Source organism: Tamandua tetradactyla, chromosome 5, assembly GCF_023851605.1.
Source record: "Tamandua tetradactyla isolate mTamTet1 chromosome 5, mTamTet1.pri, whole genome shotgun sequence".
Lineage (NCBI taxonomy): Eukaryota > Metazoa > Chordata > Mammalia > Pilosa > Myrmecophagidae > Tamandua > Tamandua tetradactyla.
In genome coordinates, this window is record NC_135331.1 from 30,673,148 (window position 1) to 30,684,659 (window position 11,512).

Sequence of the window (11,512 nt, forward strand, 5' to 3'; positions counted from 1 at the left end):
TCTCACTGTTCTGGATGACTGATATCCTAAATCAAGATGTCAGCAGAGCTGCTTGCTTCTAGAGGCTCTGAGAGGGAATCAATCTGTTCCATAGCCCACTTCCAAGCTTCTGGGATTCTGGAAATCCTTAGAGTTCCTTGGCTTGTAGATGCCCCACTCCAATCTCTGCCTGCATCTTCACATGGCCTTATCTTTTGTGTCTCTGTACCTGTGTATATTAAATCTTCCTCTCCTTTCTTGTATAAAGAACCAGTCATTTGTTTTAGGACCTAACCTAAATCCAGACTGACTTCATCTTGAGATCCTTAACTTAATTACATCTTCAAGACTCTATTTCCAAGATCACATTCACAGGTATCCAGGGGTCAGGACTTGAACATATCTTTATTGGGGGTGGGGGAGGCACTATTCAACTCACTGCACCCTGCATGGACACTACCTTCCTCACCAAGGCAGACACAAGGGCTTTACCTCAACAATCATAGATAGGACATTTCCTAACCCATACACTCCTTCTCCACTCTCCTCTCCACCTCTCCCTCTCTCACTCTGTCTCTACTTAGTGAAGCCATAGGTGCCCCTGAAGACCTCAGAGGTGTCAGAGCAGGAAATCAGGGCAGAGAGGGAGCACCTTAGCACTGGCCTTCCCTTGAGCTCACTGGAATTTCTTCATGACTCTGCACAGTCAATAATTAACCAGCCTGCTAAGGTGCCAGTGGGGCTGAATATTAAGAAAGTGCAAACCAAAACAATGAGATAACACATTACCCCCTTTAGGAAAATTATAATTTCTTTAATGTACAATAACAAATGTTGGTGAGGATACGAAGAAATCAGAATCCTCATACATTCTTGGTGGGAAAGTAATATGGTGCAGCCTCTTTAGAATACAGTTTGGCAATTCCTCAGAAAGCTAAACACAGAATTAGCACATGACCCAGCAATTTTACTTCTGGGTATATGCCCAAGAGAAATGAAAACATATGTCCACAAAAACCTGTACACTAATGTTCATGATATTATTCATAATAGCTAAAAAATGAAACAATCCAAATGTCCATCAACTGACAAATGGATGAACAAAATGTGATATAACCATATAATGGAATATTATTCAACCACAAAAAAGGAATGAAGTATAATAAAGACTACAACGTGGATGAACCTTGGAAACATTATACTAAATGAAAGAAGCTAAACACAAAAGTCCACAAAGTACATGATTCTATTTATATGAAATGGTCAGAATAGACAAATCTATAGAAACAGAAAGTCTAGGAGTAGGGGGAGTAACTGCTAATGGGTACAGGGTTTTTAGGGGGGTGACGAAAATGTTCTGGAATTAGATAACAGTGATGTTTGCACAACCTTACGAATATACTAAAAACTACCGAACTGTACTCTTTACAATAGTGAGTTCTATAGAATATTAATTATATCTCAATTTTTTTAAGTAAAATTGATTATGGTGATGATTGTATACTTTAAATGGATGAAGTGTATGATATGCTTTAAAAGAAGTGATGGACTAGGGTTCACATCCAGGTTTTTCCATTTCCAAAACCAATGTTTTTAACCGCGGCACCATACTACCTCATTTGCTACCCTACCTCATTTTCTCAAGCTCACTTTCCCCTCCCTTCCCTGTCCTCTGAGCACCAAATGCCCCAAGAAAGTGATTTCTTCTTCCTAAGCACAATGGTGTCCAGCTCACTCCATCCTCAAAAACCTTCAAGAGCTCTGTATTAGTTAGGGTTCTCTAGAGAAACAGAATCAACAGGGAACACTCACAAATATAAAATTTATAAAAGTGTCTCACGTGACCGCGGGAATGCAGAATCTAAAATCTGCAGGGCAGACTGTGAAGCCGATGACTCCAATGGAGGGTCTGGACGAACTCCACAGGAGAGGCTCGCCAGCCAAAGCAGGAATAGAGCCTGTCCCTTCTGAATCCTCCCTAAAAGGCCTCCCGTGATTAGATTAAGCATCACCCACTGCAGAAGACACTCCCCTTTGGCTGACCACAAATGGAATCAGCTGTGGATGCAGCTGACGTGATCATGATCCAACTCCATGAAATGTCCCCATCGCAACAGACAGGCTAGCACCTGCCCAACCAGACAAACAGGTACCACCACTTGGCCAAATCGACACATGTCCCTGACCACAACAGGCTCCCAAGTATCTACAATCTAAAGGTCAATCTCCTAAACCTGGAAATCAAGGCCTCCCATGATCTGGCATCAACTTTCTTTTACTATGACGCTACTCCACATGCCTTCCATTCTAGCCAAAAGGATTTCCCTGCGCTTCCATGAAATCACATCCTTTCCTGCTGTTCCACGTACCTGGACAACCCTTTCCCTACCCTACAACTTGAATGGCTAAATCCTGCTCCTCTGCTCGGATGCCACCTGTCCCGTTCTCTGAGTTCAAAGGTTACACATTAATTTTGCTTCCTCTGGTCTCTTATGAGCCTCTATTTGGATCTCTACACATTTCTCCTTCTATTAAGGCATTTGGGAATGTGTTCCTTGAGGACAGCACAATAAACAACCCACAGCAGCCAGCCCCAGTATCTGGCATACAGTGCTGCTCATGAAAAGCACACCAAACAAATTGATTGAATTCAATCTCCTCCCCCGCTGACTCACTGCTTATTTTTCCCCCAAGAGCAGTTTTCCTGCCACCTGGAAACACGAAGGCAGTTTGAACAAGCTGTTTAGAATGGTAATGGATAAAAATGGGCTACTGCCACATTTATTCATATAAATTAACCTCTGTGAGCTTTATGGTCTTGGTTCCCTTGGCTACCCAGCAGTTAGCTGGCATACATTTCCAAAGGGTGGAAATGTTCCCCCACCAGGGTGATGTCAGCCAGGGGTGATAAGAAGGGGATGGGAACTCAGCACCTGAGGTCCGGCACCTTCCTGAGTCGTTCAGACTGTCACCTCATTGGGACCCCTCCTGCCTCTTCCTCAGTCCAGAGGGGCTCCCTAGAAAGGGCAGCAAGGGAAAGTCAAGCCAACAAACCCCCCACTCTGGGTTTTATGTAACATGGTCCCCATCAGAGCTGATCCTTGATTTCCTAATCATTGCTGCCCCCTGGTACCTTAACTGGTCACACTCAACAAGGCACCACCAGCCCTAGTTTCCAGCGCACACCTTTGTGCAATAGAATTATAATGTGAGCCACATATCTAACTTTAAATTTTCTAGTAGCCACAGGTGAAATTAAAATAAATTTTAATTAATTTTAACAATATTTAAATTATTATTAATTGATTTTAAATTAATTTTGACAATGTTTATTTAACCCAATATATCCAAAACATTAGTATTTCAACATATAGTCAATATTTTTAAAAATATATCAGTGAGGAACAAAAACACAAATATTTATCAGGCCTCAATTATATGGACTAACTATAATACAAAAACTCGGTGGAACTGAAGTCGAGAGCCTGGATTATCAGGTTGGGGCTTATTATAAAGGGTCCTAATTGTAAACTCTTACAGTAGTCACATATATTCAGGAAGTGTAATTGTTAACTCTAAATTCTGAAATACTGAGCTGTTGTATATAACCTGGTCTTTCCCAGAAACTTCAGGTATTTATGTGACATCTGAGATTCAGAAGTAGAGCTCTGAAGCTATGAAAGTCGGTAGTACCCCATACAGGAACTGTTTAAAAAGTTGAAAAAGTGATGAGATATCGAGTGGAGATATGAATGAAGCTGATATGGATAGGACTAAGATATATCAGAAGACTGGGTAAAGGATAATATCGGCCAAATCTTAAAACTTCACTTCTGTGTGAGACTAAAGGAAGAGATGTTTATTTGGTGCAAAATCTATATTTTTGGTAGTGTATTTCCTAATTTAACTTGTGTGGTCAGTTGAGTCGAACACCATAAGTACAGGGAATCTTGAATAGGGCATGAGATTTTGTTGGTTTGTCCAGGTTAGTGTGATGGCTCAATAAATCCCAGAGTGATTTGGACAGTAAATGAAGAAGTATTTGCAGAGTCCCCTTAGGAGAATGGAGAGAAAGGGGGAAAGATTCAACTTTCCCACTTGGAGAATTCCTGATACTCTCACAAGTAGTGGGGACAATCAAATCAATAGGCCAAGCCCTCAATCTTGGAGTTTGCCCCCATGAAACTTATTCCTGCAAAGGATAGGCTCAGCCTACTTAAAATTAGGGCTAAGAGTCACCCACAGAGAAACTCTTTTGTTGCTCAATGTGGCCTCTCTCTATAAGTCGACCCAACAAGGGAACCCACTGCCCTCTCCCTCTACGTGGGACATGACACCCAGGGGTGTGAATCTCCCTGGCAACATGGAACAGAAATTCCAGGATGAGCTGGTACTTGGTGAAGGGATTGAGAAAATCTTCTTGACCAAAAGAGGGAAGAGAGAAGTGAGACAAAATAAAGTGTCAGTGGTTGAGAAATTTTCAAGTTGAGAGGTTATCCTGGAAGTATCTTATGCATCATATAGATATCCCTTTTCAGTTTATGGTATATTCAAGTGGCTATAGGGAAGTACCTGAAACTATAGAGCTGTGCTCCAGTAGCCTTGTTTCTTGAAGATGATTGTAGGAAGATGTAACATTTACAATGTGACTATGTGATTATGAAAACCTTGTGTCTGATGCTCCCTCTATTTAGGGTATGGACAGATGAGTTTAAAAAAAATGGATAAAAATAAATAAATAAACGGTAGGGGGGGACAAAGGGTAAAATAAATTGGGTAGATGGAAATATTAGTGGTCAATGAGAGAGAGGGGCAAGGGGTATGGTATGTATGAGTTTTTCCTTTTTTCTTTTTATTTCTTTTAATGGAGTTATGCAAATGTTCTAAAACGTGATCATGGTGATAAATATATATCATGTGACGATATTGGGAGCCACTCATTATACACCATATACGAAATGTTTGTATGTTAAGAATGTGTTTGTTTGTTGTTTTGCCAATAAAAATATGTAATACATGTATATATCAGTGAGCTATTCTACATTCTTTTACCGTACGAAGCCTTCCAAATATGGTCTGTATTTTACACGTAACAGCGTGGCTCACATTTCAAGGGCTCAGTAGCCACACGCTGCTAGTGGCTATTGTTATGACAGCTTAGCTCTAATGCTTTGAGTGGTGCTGCCCCTGTCCTAAGCCAAATATTATCTCTAGACAATTCTTCTCCCCTGAGCTCCAAGTTCAAACAGCCAAATGCCTGCTTGTCATCTCCACTTAGCTATTTAACAGAAATCTCTGCAGATTGTCCAAAACTGCATTCTAGTTTTCCTCCCCCAAACCTATTCCCCACAACCCACTCCAGTTTAATCAATGGCACCACCATCCACTCAATTGCCGGAACCAAAAACCCAAGGAATCATTTTTTTCCTTTACCCCTCCCCCATACACAGTCACCAAGTCCTATCCATTCAGCCCATAAATCTGTCTATTCACTTGGCTCCATCCCCACTGCTACTACTTCAGTCCAGGCCAACATCATCTTGCCTGGACTACTGCAGTAGCCTCGTAACTGCTTCCACATCTACTCTCCCTCACTTGCAATGGTGGTTTGGAGCTGATGTACCGCAGAAGAACATGTTCTTAAACTTAACCCATTCCTGTGGGTGTGAGCCCCTTGTAAGTAGGACTTTTTTTGATGAGGTTACTTCAGTTAAGATGTGGTCCACCTCAAGCAGAATGGGTCTTAAAGCTATTACTGGAGACCTTTATAAGTGGAATGAAATTCAAACTGAAAAGTCACAGAGGGAGCAGCCAGCAGCCAAACATCAACAGAATCCTGAAAAGAATGGAGAAGCCAGGAGAGGCCGCCATGTGACAGAGAAGCCCAGGACCAATGATCACCAGCAGCCAGTCTCAGAATGCCAGTCTTTGGGAAGAAAGCATTGCCTTGATGATGCCTCCATTTGGACTTTCTCTTCGTCTCAAAACCACATTTTTCAAAATTCCCATTGTTTAAGCCAACCCATTGCATGGTATTTGCTTGAACAGCGAAAGAAACTACAACACCCTTGCACTATACAAACATAGAGCAGTCAGAGGGATCATACTTCTTCTATGCCCAAATACCTCCACCAGCTTCCCAATGCCTTCTAATAAAATCCATTCTCTTCACCTAGCTTTAGCATGCCCTTCATTATCTGTTTCCTTCCCTTCACTGCCCATCACTCTTCTACCAGCCTTGTGTCTCAAACCGTCTAACTGTGTTCCCCCTTCCTGTTCCCTCTGCCTAGAATGCTTTTCCTCCAGACCTTTGCATGCCTGTGTCCTTCTTACCACTCAGGTCTCTGGGAAACCTTACCACACTATCCTATTTGCAATAGTCTCCTCATCCTTAGTCATTTTCTGTTCCATAATCTTGATTTTATTTTCTTCATAACATTGTCATTCCCTGAAATTATTTGTTTTCTTTTTGGTTCATTTTCTTCTCCTTCCACTAGCACATACGCTCCATGGAGAGAAAGAATTTTCCTTGAACTTTTCATCTCTGTTTTTCTAGTAACTATAAGAGTACCTGGCACACAGTAACAGTTGTATACTTATTTATTGAACTTTTTTATTAGTTCATTTATTTTTATTCATACTTGTTTATTGAACTATGTGAGAAAGTGAATGATGTTATCCCTTAGTTGGAACCCTACCTCTTTCACCCTATTCTTTCCATTGTTGGCTCTTTCTCCTTCAGTTCTCCCCAGAGAGCCATACCAGAATGCCCTGCTTTATTGTCTTTCTCAGCATCCTCTTTGCTACCTCATGGCATGGACTACAATTTTTACTTTAGTCAATTGGTTTATTTTCTTTTTCATCTCCCACCTTACCACCACTCCTAGACTCTGAAATTCATAAACAGGAGCAGCGTCTGTACAGGTCATTCCTGCCCCCTACTCCCATTATCTACCACAAGCTTGGCATGTGGTGGGTGCCCAATAAATTCTCGTTGTATGAGTAACCAACTCTTCCTGGTACCTCCCAGCCCTGCCCAGGGGATTTTCTCCTGAGGATATCCTATCAGGTCCCTATAAGAAGCCATGTTCTTAGGAGCTGCAGTTCCCCCTCACTAGGCCACTGAGGCCTGGACATGAGGTAAACTGGATACCCAGCTTGGGAGAAAGGGGAAAAACTACTGTCCCTGGGGTATGCTTGAGACTCGCCCATTCCCCTCCTTGCCTTCCCTTTGGTCAGCAAAGCCCACCCCCCAGCAAGGCTCCCAAGAGCATACCCAGGTTGGGCTAAGGGAGAATTTCTCACCCCTAAGACCCAGCTACCATGCTCCCCAGTCCCTACCCTCACTCCACTGGGCAGGGCACACAACCAGAAACTTCAACCCTCTCACCCCTTTACCAGGTCAAAAAGCAACAGGCTGTGTTCCCAAGCCCCACACTATGGTTGGTCAGGGTCCTGCACTGTCCTTGTGGGAACTCTGCATCAGGAATTTTCCTTCCACTCAAGCCTTGGCCTAGACACTCAGGCCACTCTTGCTTTTCTTTGCCTCTCTTCACCACCTTAGGAAAACCACAGGATAGTATGGTTATTAACGACCTTCTCACACCTGGGCTTTCACATCCATGTTCTCATTTTCAAACCCCAGAATGGGGTAGGGTGAGAGTTTGGGGGAACAGGTTACAGAGACTGTTTCCACTATCTGAGGGGACAGTGAGGTTCAGAACAGTTAAGCAATTCACCCAAAGGCATACAGAAGTAATGCCAAGACAAACTGCCAGTTATCCAGTCTCCAGCTGTGCCCTGAGCCTTCTGGAAGGGCCAGGATCTTGGCCACCACTATCCACATAGGAAGAGGAGAGTAGATTAAGCCAAATCCACAGCCTTTCCCAGATCTCCTCACAAAATGACCCCTCTCTGGGCCTCAGTTTTCCAACGACACAGTAAAGGGTTGAACTTAGCAACCTCGAAGCATCTCCCACCTAAGCCACCTGAGAGCATGGGCCTCACCTCTTCCACTGCAGCTCTGCATGCTCCAGGGACTGCTGTGCTGTCCCCGAGTGCCAGCCCGGGATCTTCTCAGCATCACTGACCACTCTTCCCAAGGGCCTGGAAGATCCTGAGGGTAAAAAACAAGGCCTAGGCTGAGAGATTCCAAACAGAGTGGAGAGGTTATCCTGGAGGTTATTCTTATGCATTAAGTATATATCACCTTGTTAGTCAAGATGTAATGGAGAGGCTGGAGGGAACTGCCTGAAAATGCAGAGCTGTGTTCTAGTTGCCATGTTTCTTGATGATGATTGTATAATGATATAGCTTTCAAAATGTGACTGTGTGATTATGAAAACTTCGTGTCTGATGCTCCTTTTATCTACCTTATCAACAGACAAGTAAAACACATGGAATAAAAATAAATAATAGGAGGAACAAATGTTAAAACAAATTTAGAGTGAAATGCTGGTGATCGGTGAGGGGGAAGGATGGGGGGTATGGTATGTATGAATTTTTTTCTGTTTTCTTTTTATTTCTTTGTCTGAATAGATGCAAATGTTCCAAGAAATGATCATGATGGTGAATATGCAACTAGGTGATGATACTGTGAATTACTGATTATATATGTAAGAACGGAATGATCAAGTTACGAATGTTTGCGTTTGTTTGGTGTCTTTTGGCATTTAAAAAAATAAATTAAAAAATTAATTAAAAGAAAACAAGGCCTAGGTTCCACATATTCCTCCCCTCACCAATCCACAGACGCCCTCCCCCTTTCCCTCACAATTGCAAGGCTAGCCCCCAAGGAATCAGGTGACAAGGGCACAGTGAGGTCCAGCTGACCACCTGATGAGAAACTGAACTAATAGACTGATGGACAAACTGCGTGACTTCCAGTCTGGGTGACTGACTGGCTGACTGACTGACAAACTGACAGACTGATTTAACATGTCTCACTAGATTGACAGGCTGACTAGATGGACTGACTCAGTGACTGACGGGCTTGATTGACAAGCTGACCGACATGCTGACTGACTAGACTGACCTACAGGATGGCTAAATTGACTGGCCGGCTGACTAGACTAACTGGCTGACTGACTGGATTAACTGAATGTATGACTGAATACACAGATAGGCTGACTTGACTGGCTGGCACTGGCTGTTTCCTTAGGTGCTGTGGGAGGCCGTCAGACTCCCAGCCCCCAGTTTCCGCTTTGTGTCCATTTCATGACAGCTCACCCGACGTCTTCCACCACGAACCGGTCCCCGAACCAAACGACACTGAGCTGGGTAGTAGCGGCTCCCTCTAGGGCCGGAGTTTGAAGCCCTGCGCGGCTCTGACGCGCCATCTCCCGGCAGCGCCTGGAGGCCTAGGCGGCGGCTCGGCGGCGGCTCGGTGGCAGCGGGGCTGGGAGCGGGTGGGGCGGGACTAGAAGAGCGGAAGCGGGCTTGAGGGGCGGAGCCTGGGCGAACAGGGCCGAGTAAAGGGTGGAGAAAGCGGGAGGATGGGGCTAAGGGGCAGAGACCGGTGGTGGGCGGGGCCGAAGTGTGGGCGGGGCTGCGAACGAGCGGGGCGGGGCTTGGGTGGCGGCAATTCTAAAAAGCCGCGCGAAAGGGCTTCTCGAAGGGCTCCGGTACTCGGTCTCCGGGACATCGCTCACGTTTCCTCAGCCCTGGGCCTCCTTCTCCTCCCCAGTAGGAGTGGACTGGTCAACTTCCGGAGCCTGAGTCGCACTGCAGACCTGTCCGGTGACCAAGTGGGCTTAGGGAAGTTCCCTTAACTCCCCTGGCAAGTCTCAGCATCCCCCACGGCCCCGGGGCCCGGCTGGAATGAGGAGCGGTGGGCGGGTGGCCGCGCTCAGCAGGAAACTCCACCGTCCCCGGGCGTCCAGAAATCGTTGAGGTCTCTGCAGGGGCCTGGGAGGGGTGGGGTGTCGAGGGAGCAGTTGGGTAAAAGAACCGGCGAATTTGCATGGTCTCCATTACTGGGCCCAGAATTACTCCTCTACCCGCACTTGTTCCCTCTCTCCATGCCGCTGTTCCTCAGCAATTCACCTGCAAATTCTCACCTGGCTTCCAAGGAACTGTCTCCGGCAAGCCCTCTAGGTGGCAGCAAAGGCCCGAAAAAGTGATGCCAGAAGGATCCTCCCCCCCCTACCGTATTCCTAGAAAGGTCGGGAGAGATGAAGCCACTTCACAGAGGAAGAAACTGACAGCCAGAGTGGAAGGAAAATGCTCTGCGTCATTCTGGTTTGGACCTTGAATTACTGCCCCAAGAGAAGAGGAAATGAGACAAAGAGAGGAAAGGCTAACAGGGAGAGGTCACAGGTGCAGTCAGAAGTGCCCGGCCCAGACTACATGAACTTGGGGAGTTCTCACCTCTCTAAGACTCAGTTTCCTTACTTGTAAAATAGGAACACAAATGGTACCTGCTTCTCAGGATGTTTTAAGGATTCGCTGAGATGCTGCATTGAATTCATTCAGTACAGTGCCTGGTATACAGTAAGTGCTCAATAAGTGGTCACATTGTATAAATGTAAAACAGTTGTTCCACAGTTCACCAAAACCACATCTAGTTGGTATCAGAGTGGGATGGTTAGTTTTATGTGTCAACTTGGTTAAGTTACAGTTCACTCAAACAGCAGTCTAAGTGTTGCTGGGAAGATATTTTGTAGATGCAATTAAAGTCCACAGCCAGTTGATTTTTTAAAGGAAGCATCCTAGAAGACGTGGGGGTGGGGGCTTATTCAATCAGTTGAAGGGCCTTAAAATGAGATCTGAGGCTTCCCTAAAGAAGAAATTCTGCCTGCAGACAGCAGCCTCAGCCTGTGCCTGAGAGTTCCAGCGCACCCTTCCTCACAGCCTGCCCTATACTTCCCAGATTTTCCTAGCTGAACTGCACAATCAGGTAAGTCAGTTCCTCACAAAATCTCTTTATATGTATTTCCAACTGGTTCTGTTTCTCTGGTTGGCCTTGACTGATATAAAAAGAGAGACGTGTGTACACGCTGGTGTTCCAATACTCATGTTTACTCCTTTTTAAGATCAAGGTACTTTGTGCTTTGGGGGTTGTATAGTTGGAGGTTATAGAAAAAGCATGGTTGTTTATTGGTGGGGTTGGGGCTTGGGATGTTAGGTATGCAAGGACAGAGGGCCCCTTATCCCTTCTACCACTCCTGCCCCCAGCCCTTAGCCTCATGGGTACCTGCTTGTTTCCAGCCTTTCTCTGCAGCCTCCTCTTCCCAAAGGAGGTCAGGCTCAGCCTCTTCCCCCCTGCAGAGGTGTAGGATTGGGGGTGAGGAATAGGAGCTGTGCTGTCTCCACAGGAGCCAGATGGTGAAGAGGAGGCTTCTCCCTTGGCAACCAGCTGGTCCACATGTCCCTGTGCCTTGCCTCGCCTGCTGCTATCCCCACAGGTCTGCGAGTTGCACACACCCACAACTCATGCCCTGTGCCCCAGCTCTGACAGTCACTAACCTTCACTGATTACATCCTACTGTGTTGGAGCACTGAGCCAAGCACTTCGGTCATCTCATTGAGCTTC

At 45.2% G+C, this 11,512-nt stretch overlaps 1 protein-coding gene across 1 annotated transcript in view; it reads right to left on the bottom strand.

Moving 5' to 3' along the window:
- The window catches only part of SLC5A1 (solute carrier family 5 member 1), a 153,420-nt gene extending 144,063 nt beyond the window's left edge, over nt 1–9,357 (bottom strand). Inside the window, exons 1-2 of the mRNA XM_077160435.1 lie at nt 9,208–9,357; nt 7,987–8,095 (exon numbers count right to left, since the gene is read on the bottom strand). The gene's annotated coding sequence lies outside the window, so the exon portion shown is untranslated. The remainder of the gene's footprint in view (nt 1–7,986; nt 8,096–9,207) is intronic.
- Between the last annotated feature and the right edge of the window lie 2,155 nt (nt 9,358–11,512).